Genomic DNA, 14,138 nt, shown 5'->3' on the forward strand with positions numbered 1-14,138 from the left:
TATCCCATCCCTCTAGGTGGAAACAAAGCACCTAGCTGATCTCCCTGTGCTATGTGGCTGCTTCCCACTAGCTGTCTATTTTATATTTGGTAGTGTATATATGTCCATGCCACTCTCTCACTTCGTCCCAGCTTACCCTTCCCCCTCCCCGTGTCCTCAAGTCCATTCTCTACGTCTGCGTCTTTATTCCTGTCCTGCCCCTAGGTTCTTCAGAAACTTTTTTTTTTTTTTTTTAGATTCCATATATATGTGTTAGCATACGGTATTTGTTTTTCTCTTTCTGACTTACTTCACTCTGTATGACAGACTCTAGGTCCATCCACCTCACTACAAATAACTCAGTTTCATTTCTTTTTATGGCTCAGTAATATTCCATTGTATATATGTGCCACATCTTCTTTATCCGTTCATCTGTCGATGGACACTTAGGTTGCTTCCCTGTCCTGGCTATTGTAAATACAGTTGCAATGAACATTGTGGTACATGACTGTTTTTGAATTATGGTTTTCTCAGGGAATATGCCCAGTAGTGGGATTGCTAGGCTGTATGGTAGTTCTATTTTTAGTTTTTTGAGGAACCTCCATACTGTTCTCCATAGTGGCTGTATCAATTTACATTCCCACCAGCAGTGCAAGAGGGTTCCCTCTTCTCCACACCCCCTCCAGCATTTATTGTTGGTAGAGTTTTTCAGTGATGGCCATTCTGACTGGTGTGAGGTGATACCTCACTGTAGTTTTTTTTTGTTTGTTTTGTTTTTTTGCGGTGTGCGGGCCTCTCACTGTTGTGGCCTCTCCCATTGCGGAGCACAGGCTCCGGATGCGCAGGCTCAGCGGCCATGGCTCACGGGCCCAGCCGCTCCGCGGCATGTGGGATCTTCCTGGGCCGGGGCACGAACCCGTGTCCCCTGCATCGGCAGGCGGACTCTCAACCACTGTGCCACCAGGGAAGCCCCTCACTGTAGTTTTGATTTGCATTTCTCTAATGATTAATGATGTTGAGCATTCTTTCATGTGTTTGTTGGCCATCTGTATATCTTCTTTTGAGAAATGTCTGTTTAGGTCTTCTGCCCATTTTTGGATTGGGTTGTTTGTTTTTTTTTGATATTGAGCTGCGTGAGCTGCTTGTATATTTTGGAGATTAATCCTTTGTCCGTTGCTTCGTTTGCAAATATTTTCTCCCATTCTGAGGGTTGGCTTTTCGTCTTGTTTGTGGTTTCCTTTGCCGTGCAAAAGCTTTTAAGTTCCATTAGGTCCCATTTGTTTATTTTGTTTTTACTTCCATTTCTCTAGGAGGTGGGTCAAAAGGATCTTGCTGTGATTTATGTCATAGAGTGTTCTTCCTATATTTTCCTGTAACAGTTTTATAGCGTCTGGCCTTACATTTAGGTCTTTAATCCATTTGGAGTTTATTTTTGTGTATGGTGTTAGGGAGTGTTCTAATTTCATTCTTTTACATGTCGCTGAGAATAGATGCATCTTTGAGGACAAAATTTAAGGTGTACTTTGAAGATAACTCAGAGATATTAGACACAACATCAAAACTTGATTTCCTATGGGACAGCTTGAGTGAGAACTCACTGTAGTAGTGTTTAAAAAGTGAAAGCTTAGAGAAATCCAGGCCATCTACTTCCTCTTAACTCCTTTTTCCCAGAGCTCAGCCCTCTGGCATGGAGGTAAGATCTTCAAGGTAGTGGTAAATTTCAGCTCTGTGTTTAACTGAGCTAGCTGGGAACCAGGTCAATTGTAGTTGTTCCTTTTTCTTTTTTTTCTTTTTTCATTTTCTTTTTTTTTGCCACACCACGAAGCTTGCAGGATCTTAGTTCCCTGACCAGGGATCAAACCCAGGCCGGCCCTCGGCAGTGAAAGCGCAGAGTCCTGACCACTGTACTGCCAGGGAATTCCCCAATTGTAGTTTCTTTTTTTTTTTTAAATTAATTTTGATTGGAGTATAGTTGCTTTACAATGTTGTATAAGCTTCTACTGCACAGCAAAATGAATCAGCCATACTTATACATATATCCCCTCCCTTTTGGAATTCCCTCCCGTTTAGGACACCACAGTGCATTAAGTAGAGTTCCCTGTGCTCTACAGTAGGTTCCCCTCAGTTGTCCCCAATTGTAGTTTCTTACAAAGACAAAGCTGATGGCTGAATTTCAACCATTTTATCTCTTTATTCTGTGCTTCTACTGTTGATACTAATATTTAGAGCCAGATCCCTACATACGTTTTACAGTTGCTGAATCAGAATAGTGACATAGAGGGCTCTCGCCCCAACGAATGGAAAATGACTCCCCGTAGCTTACACGCAAAAGAAAGTTATTTCGTTATGACCAGGTTAAAACCAGTTATAACCAGGAAGATGACTGGTTAGCTCAACAGATTGAAGGGAGAATTGAAAATCAGTCAGGCACAGTGTCAAGGCAGCTCTAAGAGTCCAGTAGCAGGTGCGATTGGTCATTCTTTGGAGACAAATGAGAATATATAGCAATGGCTTAGATCCACCTTCATTCCCATGGTGCGTCATTTCTCTTGAGACTCAAGTTCTGGGAAGTGGAGTCAAATTGTCCTGAATGTCCAGTGAGGAGGGGAAGAGTGTAGGGCACTATGATTGACACAACGAAAGGCATTGATCAGTTTTGCAAGGAAAAAATCAGAGTGCTGTTACCTAAAGAACATTGGAAGTATTCTGGGCAGGCAAGACCTGTCCCTACAAGTGACATCTCGCTGGCAGGTAATGATTTTACCTGGAGTGGAGCTTTCCCAGTAAATCAGTTGCTAATGATGAGTGAAGTGTAATGGCAGCTAATTATCTGACTGACACCTCACTCCCGTTAGAGCTTAGCAATGGCAGGCCAATGGCATAGATGACGTTACAAAAAAGGGAAAAAGAGGAGAGAGCAAGGAAGAAGAGGAAGAAGGAGGGAAGAAGAAACAGTGGCTCAGATCACAGCCGCCATAACCCAGTACAGTGCCCTTCACATAGCTCTCTCATCATGCCACGCGGTGGCTGGAAGGGCATGCAGGTAGGACCTATCCCCAGAAAGAAAACCTTTCATCTAGATCAGCACTGTCTGGTAGAAATATAGTGCCGGCCATGTAAGTAATTTTAAATTATCTTATAAGATACACTAAAAGAAAAGTAAAAAGTAACAGGTGAAATTAATTTTAATAATTTGATTTCTTCTCTCAAAATATTTTGAGGTCAATGTATAATTAATGCAAAATGTGAGTGAGATACGTTACCATTTCTTCATGCTAAAGTTTTGAAATCTAGGGTGTTTTTTATGCTTACCGCACCCCTCAGTTTGGACTAGCCCCATTTTAATAGCCACAAGTGGTTAGTGGCCACCATATTGGACAATAGAGGCTTAGAAGATTCTGGCATTCCGGCATTACTTTGAAACATCAGATCACTTGTGTAATTATTGTACAGTTGTACCATAGTATCTGAGGCGTGCGTGAGGGCCAGGTGTCCTGGTTTTCTTTCATTTTAAGCAAAAGTAAAGGTAAACACACTTTACTTCCATTCCATGTTTACTGAGCTAAGGTGGTTGGTTTGTTTTTCTGATTCACGTTTGTCGTTTTTCCCAGTTCCTCTTCTGAGGAGTAATCAGTGTTCTGTGAAACTTCCGCAGAAGTTCCTTGGAGACAAAAGAGAGGACCCTGGTACCTATGAGGAACATGAGTCCAGGAGACAATCAATAACTTGTCCAAAGATTTGCCAGCTCGGTGGTTGCTGAGCTGGGATTGCAGTCTCGTTTGCTTTCTCCACACTGTAGCCCTGAGCTTCGTCTTGCATCAGACCCATCTCACTTCTTTGCTGTTGACCTTGGTGTGTAGCTTCCTGGACCCTGAACCTCCAGGAGAGGATGGAGATGGTCAAAGGAGAGCCGCCCTGCCCCGCGAGGGTGAGGAACTAGATCAGGGGTAAGAGGAAGCTGCCTCTGTTTAGTCTGCTCTGTACAAAGGTGGTCACTTACATCCACGTCTTTAAAAAATTTATAGCCTAATGACTACATGTTTGCTGATGTGAGCATTTTAAACCTTCCGTTTCTTGGTTACAGGGAAGCTTGGAGAATGACTCTGTTTGTCTCCATCAATGGTTTTCTCTTCAAGCTCATAGGCCGGTGTGGATCATTTGTAATTTTTTTAAACAGTAGCTTTCTTGTCATTATGACAAAAGTACATGCTTAATGTAGAAAATTTGGGGAAAAAATAGGTCTGTGTCACACACATAAATAAATACATACATACAATACATACATATGTAAATCAATAAATAAATGTCACCTGTTTTCCTAGCGGTTGGGGCAGGGGAAGAAGCTCAAAATTTTGTATTTTGCTATATTTCTTTATGGTGTTTTTCAAGATATATGAATATAACATTTATACAGTTTATTGTTTCAATAACAATGAGAGTCTACTGTACAATTGGTTTATCACTTACTTCTTTTTACCCTTTGCTTCACTGCTTCCCATGGTAGATTTTGATTTCTGATCCTCCCCCTGGGTCACCAGGATGGCTTCACATAAGTCCTTTCTCTCTGGCCTCGTGATCCAGCTGTGCCCTGGGTCTCCATGGAGGGAAGGCATAGACCAGTGCTCACAATGTCTTCTGGGCTCAGCGCACCTGTGGGACAGGCCTGGCAAAGGAGGAAATTGGGGGAACCACAGAATCAACCAGCCACTCCGACTCCCATTGGGTTCCCTGAGGAGCCCCAGGACTGAGTATCCCAGTAGGTTAATATTTCTGAATGTACAAAAGTCTGTTTTCGTACAGTTGCAAATATAGCAAGAGGTATGTCTAAGGGCTTCTGTGAATTTGGAAGAAGGGTGTTCACTACTCTGGGGCTCCACCAGAGGGGGCACTGGAAGGAAACAGAGTTCAGGACTGTGAACGAATATGTGTTCTTACCCCAGTTTGCGGTGGGCAGACACAGTCACGTGAAAGCTAGGACCATGCCATCCGGCCAGCAGATGCCTGGACCCTTCTAGCCCCACAACACACACTCGCCCCATCAGTCCCCAGAGAGGCTTAGCAAGCAGACAGCGAGGGCTAGCCTTCACCTCCCTGGGGATACGGAACCCAGATGGGCCTTGGGAAGAGGAGCCGGTTGTCCAGGTGGTAGGTGTGCAGGCAGTGGGAAGTCATGTTGATGCATGTCTGCCCCCATGAGTTAATGCTCCTACTTTCCAGGCACATATGGTTGGAGCAAAGAGTTCACTTCCACTGAGGGAGAGACCCTTAGTTTCCTTCTCCCCCAAATCGGGAAGCAATTGATGGTATTCTTCCCACTAGCAAACACCGAGAATTTTTTCTTTTACTAGCATTTTACAGATGCCTTAATTGACCTGCTCCCAAAATTCATCCTAACACGTGCTGATGACTACAACAGAGAAGCAGGGGGAGAGAGATTTTTCAGCCTGCTAATGTATGAATAACAACACCTCTTTGTTTCCCCCTTTACTTAAGAAATAAAGTATACTGTCTACCAAGAGAGAAGATGACAGGGGTGTATGCAGAGATAATTGCATGAATTTGCCTCTCTGTTTGTCTAGTGAAATCAGCTCTGTTTCAAAGAAGATTTTTTTTTAAATGCTTTCCCGGAGTTACTTTCCTCCTGTTGATCCCCTTCTGATGGTTGACAGTAAGGTTTGCCAGTTTCCTTTTCCCAGAAATGTTATGCTCACATCAGGATTCTCTCCAGCAGTGTTCCTACAGAGCTCTTGACTGTTCTTTTCCTCCAGCCAGGCCAGTCTGGTTCTAGAACCAGATCAAACATTCTGCCATTTACACTCTGTCTGGCTCTGGGCAAATCACACCACCTCTGTGAGCCAGATTCCTCACCTGCAAGATGGGGATGATTCTCTCGACCACACGGGTGTGGTGTGGATACAACGAGATCGTGATTGTGAAGGCTCCAGAGACAGTGCACGGCTTATAAAAAGCACCAATAAATGTCATCGTCCATCTCTCCTGCCCCACAGAATAATGATAACAATTCCTACCATTATTGAGCACGTGATGTGCGCCAGGCATCTCACTGGCATATTCTTGTTTAATCCTCAGGATGTGGGAACAGTCTGACGAGGTGAGCATTACAAGTCCTTTTGCAGATGAGGAAAATGAGAGATTTAGGGATTCAACTCTGGTCCATTCACTATAAATGAGGGAGCCAGAATTTGATGCGTGTAACTTCAGAAGGGATCATCTCAAGCCCCGCACTGGAGTTCTTCCTCACAGGGGAGTCTTATTGTCTAAAACATCCTATATAAGCTTGCTCGTGGGAGGTGTGTGTGCGTGTGTGTGTGTGTGTTTTACCACTTGGGAATAAAATGTGAGTACATGTTAGGCACTTAAAATTACTCCTCTTTGGGCTTCCCTGGTGGCGCAGTGGTTGAGAATCTGCCTGCCAATGCAGGGAACACGGGTTCGAGCCCCGGTCCGGGAAGATCCCACGTGCCGCGGAGCAACTAGGCCCGTGAGCCACAGCTACTGAGCCTGCGCGTCTGGAGCCTGTGCTCCGCAACGGGAGAGGCCGCGATAGTGAGAGGTGCGCTCACCGCGATGAAGAGTGGTCCCCGCTCACCGGAACTAGAGAAAGCCCTCGCACAGAAACAAAGACCAGACACAGTCAAAAATAAATAAGTAAATAAATTTAAAAAATTACTCCTCTTTTCCTACCCGGTGACGCTGCTGGTTGCCCATAACTCTGCACTCCAGAGCACGTGGAAACCAAGCCCTGCCCCAGGTTCCCTCCTTCCTGGTGGAGGACTCCCTTTCAGAGTAGAGGGACCTAGAATGCCATGTCCTCTGTCCCTCAGAGGCACCTGACCACTCAGTCCCTTGTGATGCAAACTCAGAAGCTCACTGGAGAGGTTGTACCGCCCCTGCAAACAGCATCTACTCCTGTGTCAACTTACAAAGGTAGTGAGCCAGCCCTGGGAGACAGTCCTTCTCCTCCGTATCAACACACGCTGCCTGTCAGTTGCCGCTTTCTTTGAAAATAACCAATTTATTTTCATCATTATATTGATGCATCCTGCTTCCCCTGCCACAGCAATGCTCTCGGACTCCTGCTCTTTGAATCCGTGAATTACTTCTTAGGCCAGGTCCTGTGCTGGGTGCTGGGGAATCAGTGGAGGCCAAATCAGGTTATGTGAGGAATGCCATACTCTCTAGCCAGGAGAACAGACATTAAATAAAATATTCCATATAAATTGTTTGCAAGAGAACTACCTGCAGTTAAGAGAAGTATAGAATGCTACGCAAACACAAGACGAGGGGGCCTAAGAGGACCTGGGATGTAGGAGTTGAGGGGTATTAGTTTCTTGTTGCTGCTGTAACAAAATATGCGTGGAAGCTTAAAAAAAATCTTAAGGTTCTGAAGGTCAGAAGTCTGAACTGGGTCTTACAGGGCTAAAATCAAGGTGTTGGAAGGGCTGTGTTTCTCCTGGAGGCTGGAGTGGAGAATCTGTTTCCTTACCTTTTCCGTCTTCTAGAGGTTGCCCACATTCCTTGGTTTGTGACTCCCAGCCAGTAATTACATCACTCCAACCACCACTTTTGCAGTCATATCTCCTTCTCTGACTCCCCTGCCTTCTACTTTTCCTGGATCACGACCCTTGTGATTTCTTTGGGACCAGTGAGATAAGCCAGGATAATCTTCCCATATCAAGATTCGTAACTTAATTGCATCTCAAGATCTCTTCTGCCCTGTAACATACTCACAGCTTTCAGGAATTAGGATGTAGATCCGTGGAGAGGCCATTGTTCTGCCTACCACCTGGAGTAAAAGAGGAGTTGAGGAAAAAAACCAGGAGGAGCAAAAGCATTTAGAAGAATACACACGGGATAGTAGGAGGGAAGCAGGTGTTGTGGACAGCAAGGACCCACCACCCAGAGAGAGTGCCCTGTGGAAAGGTCCAGAGGTGGGCAGAGATGTGCTGCCTGGACCCGAAAGAGTCCTGGGTTGGTGTTGTAGGGAGAATGAGAGCACATGAGATCAAAGCAGCTGGCAGTGGTCCACTCATGAAGGACTTGGCTCTGCTCTGAGAGGACTAAGACGGAGGACTTCAGCAGGGAAGGGGTGGCTTCACATCCAGGCTTTAAAAGATGACTTCGGTGGTGTCTGGGGGATCACATTAGAGGGGGGCAAGAATGAATTCCAGGGGGCATGGCAGTGAGAAGGAAGAGATCATTGTGGCTTGTCTAGGATGGTGGGGTCAGATTCAGGAGATATTCAAGAGGTGGATGAAGGTGAGGTGTCAGGGGTAACCTCAAGGCTTCCGGCACGAACACTAGGGTGACTGGCGGCACCTGCACGAAGACAGGAAGCTTTGAAGGAGTGAAGGTGTGTGGTGAGTTCAAGAATAAAGTTTTGGACCTAGCTTGAGTTACCAATATGACATTTAAATTGAGCTGTTGAGTAGGCCTACTGGTATGGCATAAGTCAAGGACGGTCCTCTTTTAGAGACATTTATTCAAGCAGTATGACAGGCTACAAGGAGATAGGATTTGGAAGCAAAGGTTTACGTGAGTCCTGTTTTTCCATCAATGTTCTGTATGACTGGGTCAAGCCATATAGATCCTCAGAGCCCCAGTTTCCTCATTTTAAAAATCATTAGTAAAATTTCTGTCCTGCTGATAATACCAGATTGTTCTGAAAATCAAATGATAAAGTAAATATGAAAGTGCTTCGTAACTTTTAAATGTTTCATAAATGTTATGTTAATGTTTTTTTAGTAGGATTAATGATTCAGGTACGTAAAGTAGGAGGGGGCATTTTACCGTTATTGATTACAAAATCATCTTAATCACATTGTATAGTATTTTGTCCACCTTCTCTCTCCATGGACTAAATAATTCCACTTCCCATATCGTCTTAGAGATTCCATGTTCTAATCATTTGATCATCTCTGTGGACAGAGCTGGCCCTGGACAAAACTGCCAGGAGAGTGGGGCGGGGAGGCGGAGTCCTATGATGCGGTGGCGGGAGAGGTGACAGGAGAGTGCTCATTGGAGACGAGGTTAGGAGAACGTTCCTGAAATGTTTACTGTCTGTCAGCACCTCGCAACTGCTTTACGACATGGGCGTTCTTTTCCCATTTTACTGATAAGGATGCAGAGTGTTCGGGGCGTTCATTGACCTTGTGGATGGAGGCTGGTGGGTGATGCAGCCCTCAGCATCTGGAGTCCACGCTTCCCTCCATGCCCAAAGCCTCCTGGGAACAGGAAGAGTGGAACTTTTGTGCCCCGTTGTCCCCTGGAGGTGCTCATTGAGCTGACACTTTTCCGGTTTAAAAAGAAGAATCTGACTGATACTCACTGAGGTGTTTTTGACTTCACTGTGAGCTCCTCAGCCCAGAACAGAGCTCTTTGAAAATAGAAACGCTCCGTGTTAGCCATATTTATGGAGGTGATCATTTTGCCATGTATACAAATGTTGAATTATTATGTTGTACACCTGAAACTGATACAATGTTATATGGCAATTAGACTTCAATAAGAAAAAAGAAAATGGAAGCTCTCTCTTTTATTGTTGTTCTTTAATATTCTGAAGCTTCTAGTAGGTGTGCGATACAACTTTTTTATAACTGAATAAATGATTCCTCTCAGTGTCATTTCTATTATAAAAACGATTCAGAAATGGCAATGGCTCCCTTTGGCAGTATTTCAGATGGAGAGAAAGCCTGGAAGAGTAATTGACGGTGTGCATTCTGTAATCTAAGGGGTCATCCTCCAATCAGGCTCCCTACTTCGTAGACTCATAATCCTTACTGACGCTGGAGCTCTTCTCTGGAAGGCACCTCTCCAAATTCTGCGTCTGACCCTGCTCTCATCCCTGCTTAGCACAATGAGGCCCAAGTTCCCAGCCTGCCCGGGATACAGGGTGGTATTTCCTATTTGCTTTCTTTCCTCAGAAAAACAATTCAGTGCATGGAACAACAACAACAAAAACATAGCAGACACAAGCATTTTCATTTGTAGTGGCAAAGTCTGGGATATATGCCTTCTATAACAATTAGGCTTTTTGTTGCCTTCGATCTTCAGTAATATCTTACACCTTGACATGATTTCTGATGTGACATTTCCCTGTAGAGATGCGAGTTAAGACGTTGGTACTGACTTTGCATTTGAGAGGAAGTTGTTACCGCAGCACTTGCAGTTTAGAAGATACAGGAAAATAAGTCATCTTTGCATGATTTATTCCCAAAGCCCATTATCACAAAATGCCCCTGATAATTCAGGTTCATATTAAATTTCTGCCATTCAGAGAAAGGACAGTTTGGGCAAATAAGTGCTCATTAAAATTTATTTAGAGGGAATATTTTCCATTAGGGTGTTTCATTATTTAAGAAAGAAATAGAAGCCTAGGCAGTAATGCATAATGCTCACACCAACATGGTGTTTCAGATAAATTACATGTGGATAAGGGTGAATGTGTTTGGGTTGGGAAGGCTGAGTGATTCTAGCAGGTACTGTAGTTGCATAATTATAAGCCAGGTTGAAAGAAGTTGCTGAAAAACAAGGATGAGCCCAAAGAAATCCACCAACAAGCCAATAAAAAATTATTCCATGCTGGTCTAATTTTTGTTCCTTTTGAAACTGAGGGTTGGGGCCTCCGTATCGGTGGAGCTGGCGTGTGTGCATTACTGTGAGTCTGTGGGTGGTTAAGAGGCTAGACAGGCAATACAGGGGGTGAGTAGAGAATAATGGGCACCCTGAGGGATACCGACCCTAACTCAAGGCACCACACTTCATTATTTTTAAGGCAGAGGAAGGATGGCTGGGGCCAGATGTGGGGTTTGGTTCACCAGTGAGCAGCCAGGACATTTCAATAACCACACATCTCTCTTAAAGAGCTGCATTTTCACTCACCACTGAGGCTTGATAATATTCTTTCACACAGCCTCAGGGAAGTTCTCAAGGTGCCCTCTTTCTGCGTCGAGGAGGTCCTTTGTGCAGACGCCTTGGATGATTTCCCTTCCTCTCAAAACAGGATCTGGTACCACTTCCATGTGTGTGGGGGGATGTTCCCCACACCAGCCAGCGAATCTTGGGACACCAGCTGCGTGTCTTACAATTCAACTCAATTCAGCTATACTTGGAGACTACATCATATTCCACGAGTTAAGTGTTCAGTCCTACAAGACTGTCTGATCAGGCCTCCCAAGGTGGCTGCTGTCTTGCTCTCTGTACCTCCCCTGCTTCACCTATACTCTACTCACGTGACCGACCTTCCTACGTACTTACCCCTGCCCCAGCTAGTGATTGTTCTAATCTTTTTTTTTTTTTTTTTGCGGTACGCGGGCCTCTCACTGCTGTGGCCTCTCCCATTGTGGAGCACAGGCTCCGGACTCGCAGGCTCAGCGGCCATGGCTCACGGGCCCAGCCGCTCCGCGGCATGTGGGATCTTCTCGGACCGGGGCACGAACCCGTGTCCCCTGCATCGGCAGGTGGACTCTCAACCACTGCGCCACCAGGGAAGCCCTGTTCTAATACTTAGGTCAGAACATCTTCACCTGTTAGCTTATCAAAGGGGCCAGGAGGGGCCTCGTGCCCCTTTGCTAGTTTCCCTGGTAACCCATGAGCCCACCCGATGTCAATTCTCCCTATAACTAGGAACCTCCCTCTGCCCTGGGAGCGAAGACTTCTGCCACATCCTGCATGCCGCCGGAAGCACACGGTGCGATGTTGTTCCAGGACCTTGCTGCAGATGTGTAAAGTCCCTCTAACCATTAAACCACTGACGTCTCTGTCTCTGACTCCAGGCTCTTGCTTTCGTCTTAGAGCTGGGTAAGTACCGACCTTGCAGGCCTGCGGGGTGCAGCCCAGCAAACACTCCTCTCCCTCCCTCTTCCTCCTTCCCGCCCACTTCAGATGCAAGTTGCAAGGCCAGTTGGTTATCTGTGCTTCTGACCTACTGGCTAGAAATCAGGGGTTCCCAAGAGCCCCTCCTTGGGTTCAATTAATTTGCTAGAGTGGCTCATTGATTTTAAGAGAAACATTTTACTTACTAGATGAGCAGTTTATTATAAAAGGGTGTAACTGAGGAATAGGCAGATGGAAGAGATGCACAGGGCAAGGCATGTGGAAAGGGTGTGGAGCTCCCAGGACCTCTCCAGGCCTGCCATTCTCCCAGAATCTCCACCTGTTCACCAACCCGGAAGCTCTCCAAACCCTGTCCTTTTGGGGGTTTATGGAGGCTTCATTACATAGGCAGAAGCACATAGGCATGAATAATTAAATCATTGGCCATTGGTAATTGGTTCAACTTCCAGCCCATTGTTCCCTTCCGGGAGGTTGTTGGTGGTGGGGGGATACTGAAAATTCTAACCCTCTAATCATGTGATTGGTTCCCCTGGCAACTAGCCCTCATCCCTAAGTTACCTAAGGGCTTTACAAAAGTCACCTCACTGACATAGTAAAAGACACCTTTATCCCTCTTATCACAGGAAATTCCAAGACTGAAGACCAAATACATATTTGAAGAACCTCAATTAATACCAAGCCAAACAACTACAGAGAACACCACACCCAAGTACATTATATTCAAACTGCTGAACACCAAAGATAAAGAGAAAATCTTAACAGTGGTTGAGCTAGCTGTGCGTTTTGTTGTTGCTCTGGTTACCCTCAGTGGACCCCCAGCTTTGAATTCTTCCAGCTTTGCCTTGTGCTTGAGATGGGGACAGGTTATCAGAGGTTTTCTCCATGTTCTTATGCCCCGCGCCACCCCCTCAGCTTTAGGCTTTCCCTCTGAGCCAGAACCTCAGAGATCATTGTTCTGCATGGTCTTGCCCCATTCTGTGTGATGGACAGTTGATCTTTGTAATTGATCCTCACTGGCCCCATTGAGGTGCGAAAGGGTATTCTCTGGTTTTCCCTCTTAAGCCTCAATCTTAGGCTTCTGTTGTATTCCTGGGGCTCATTGGTGGAGGTTACTCAGTGATTCTGCCACTCCTGCAAAAATAGAGAATTTCTAATGATCTGAGCCCACATGGTTTCCTGAGACTCTCCGAACAGTAGTGTGAGTTGTGCCCTCCTTTCTTTGCTGCAGTGGGTCTTTGCCTGTGTTCTAAGTTTGGCAGTTCTTGCCACCCTTTCCTCAACAGCTTAATGCTTTTGTTCCATGGAGGAGGAAGATCTGGGTGGGGATTTAGGCTTTCTGAACCACCCTGTTCTTCATCTTGCTTCTGATGTCCATAAAGAATAACCTGTGAGTTGGTACAAACTCCCTTTATATCTGAATCTCCCAGGGGTTCTATACTCTCACACTTGCCTAAACTGGTCTTCAGCAAGTTGTTAGAATTTTTAGCTGAAATCTTGCCCACTTGTGTGGCATATGTGGCTTGACTTGGTGAAGAAAGTAGAATGATCGTACTCAAGGCAAAGTGCTATCCGTATCAAGCCTTTCTCTGATTCCGGGGAGTGCAACCCATGCTGGGGGAAGGAATTCTTCGCCAACCTTGGCCATGGGGTTAGCTCTCTTGGTCTAAACTCACTCTCTGCACCTAGCACCAATGCTAGGCAACTACTGCTTTCAGATAGTTCCTTTTCCGGGAGCAGAGGGCCGTGGCCCAAGCTGCAGATAAATTCCTAAAACTGTATATTTATGTTATGATTTAGCAAATTATGTACTCTTTAAGATTAAATGTGGTAACCCATTAAATTCCCTATGAAACTTCATAACCTGTGGATACATGCAGAGCAGAAGGAATCTTCTCAGCCCCTAATTAGGCACGTGTGCATTCAATAAGTTACCCCAAATTGCAACTCACACAGGCTAGAGCACCGCAACTGATCTTTCTGGGGGAAATGTATTTGTAAGATTTACTCTGAGGTCCAAACTTTAGAATAAGGGGAAAGTACTTATCCTGGGAGAAGAGGGATCCCTTTCAGTACATTACCAGGACTTGTTGGCTGCTTATATAATAGCCATTACCCCCATTTTGCTTTTTAAATATCCCAGGTTTTTCTCAGGTACCCACCTTCTTTGTTACGGTGAAGTTTAATCACATTAATTTCCCTTGCTAGGAATGGGTTTAGGAACAGACTTAGGAAAAATTATGACCCAGGAGGTGAGGGGTGTGTGTGTGTGTGTGTGTGTGTGTGTGTGTGTGTGTGTGTGTGTG

At 45.2% G+C, this 14,138-nt stretch overlaps 1 long non-coding RNA gene across 2 annotated transcripts in view; it reads left to right on the forward strand.

The window, feature by feature from the left end:
- The window catches only part of LOC113627051 (uncharacterized), a 71,010-nt gene extending 56,902 nt beyond the window's left edge, over positions 1–14,108 (forward strand). For both annotated transcript variants that reach the window (XR_003435412.1, XR_003435411.1), the window contains 2 exons: positions 11,626–11,799; positions 12,459–14,108. This is a non-coding gene — a long non-coding RNA (uncharacterized LOC113627051). The remainder of the gene's footprint in view (positions 1–11,625; positions 11,800–12,458) is intronic.
- Positions 14,109–14,138: the final 30 nt, after the last annotated feature.

The sequence above is a fragment of the Aethalodelphis obliquidens genome, unplaced genomic scaffold, assembly GCF_003676395.1.
Source record: "Aethalodelphis obliquidens isolate GAN/ISIS:26980383/991018 unplaced genomic scaffold, ASM367639v1 scaffold20, whole genome shotgun sequence".
Lineage (NCBI taxonomy): Eukaryota > Metazoa > Chordata > Mammalia > Artiodactyla > Delphinidae > Aethalodelphis > Aethalodelphis obliquidens.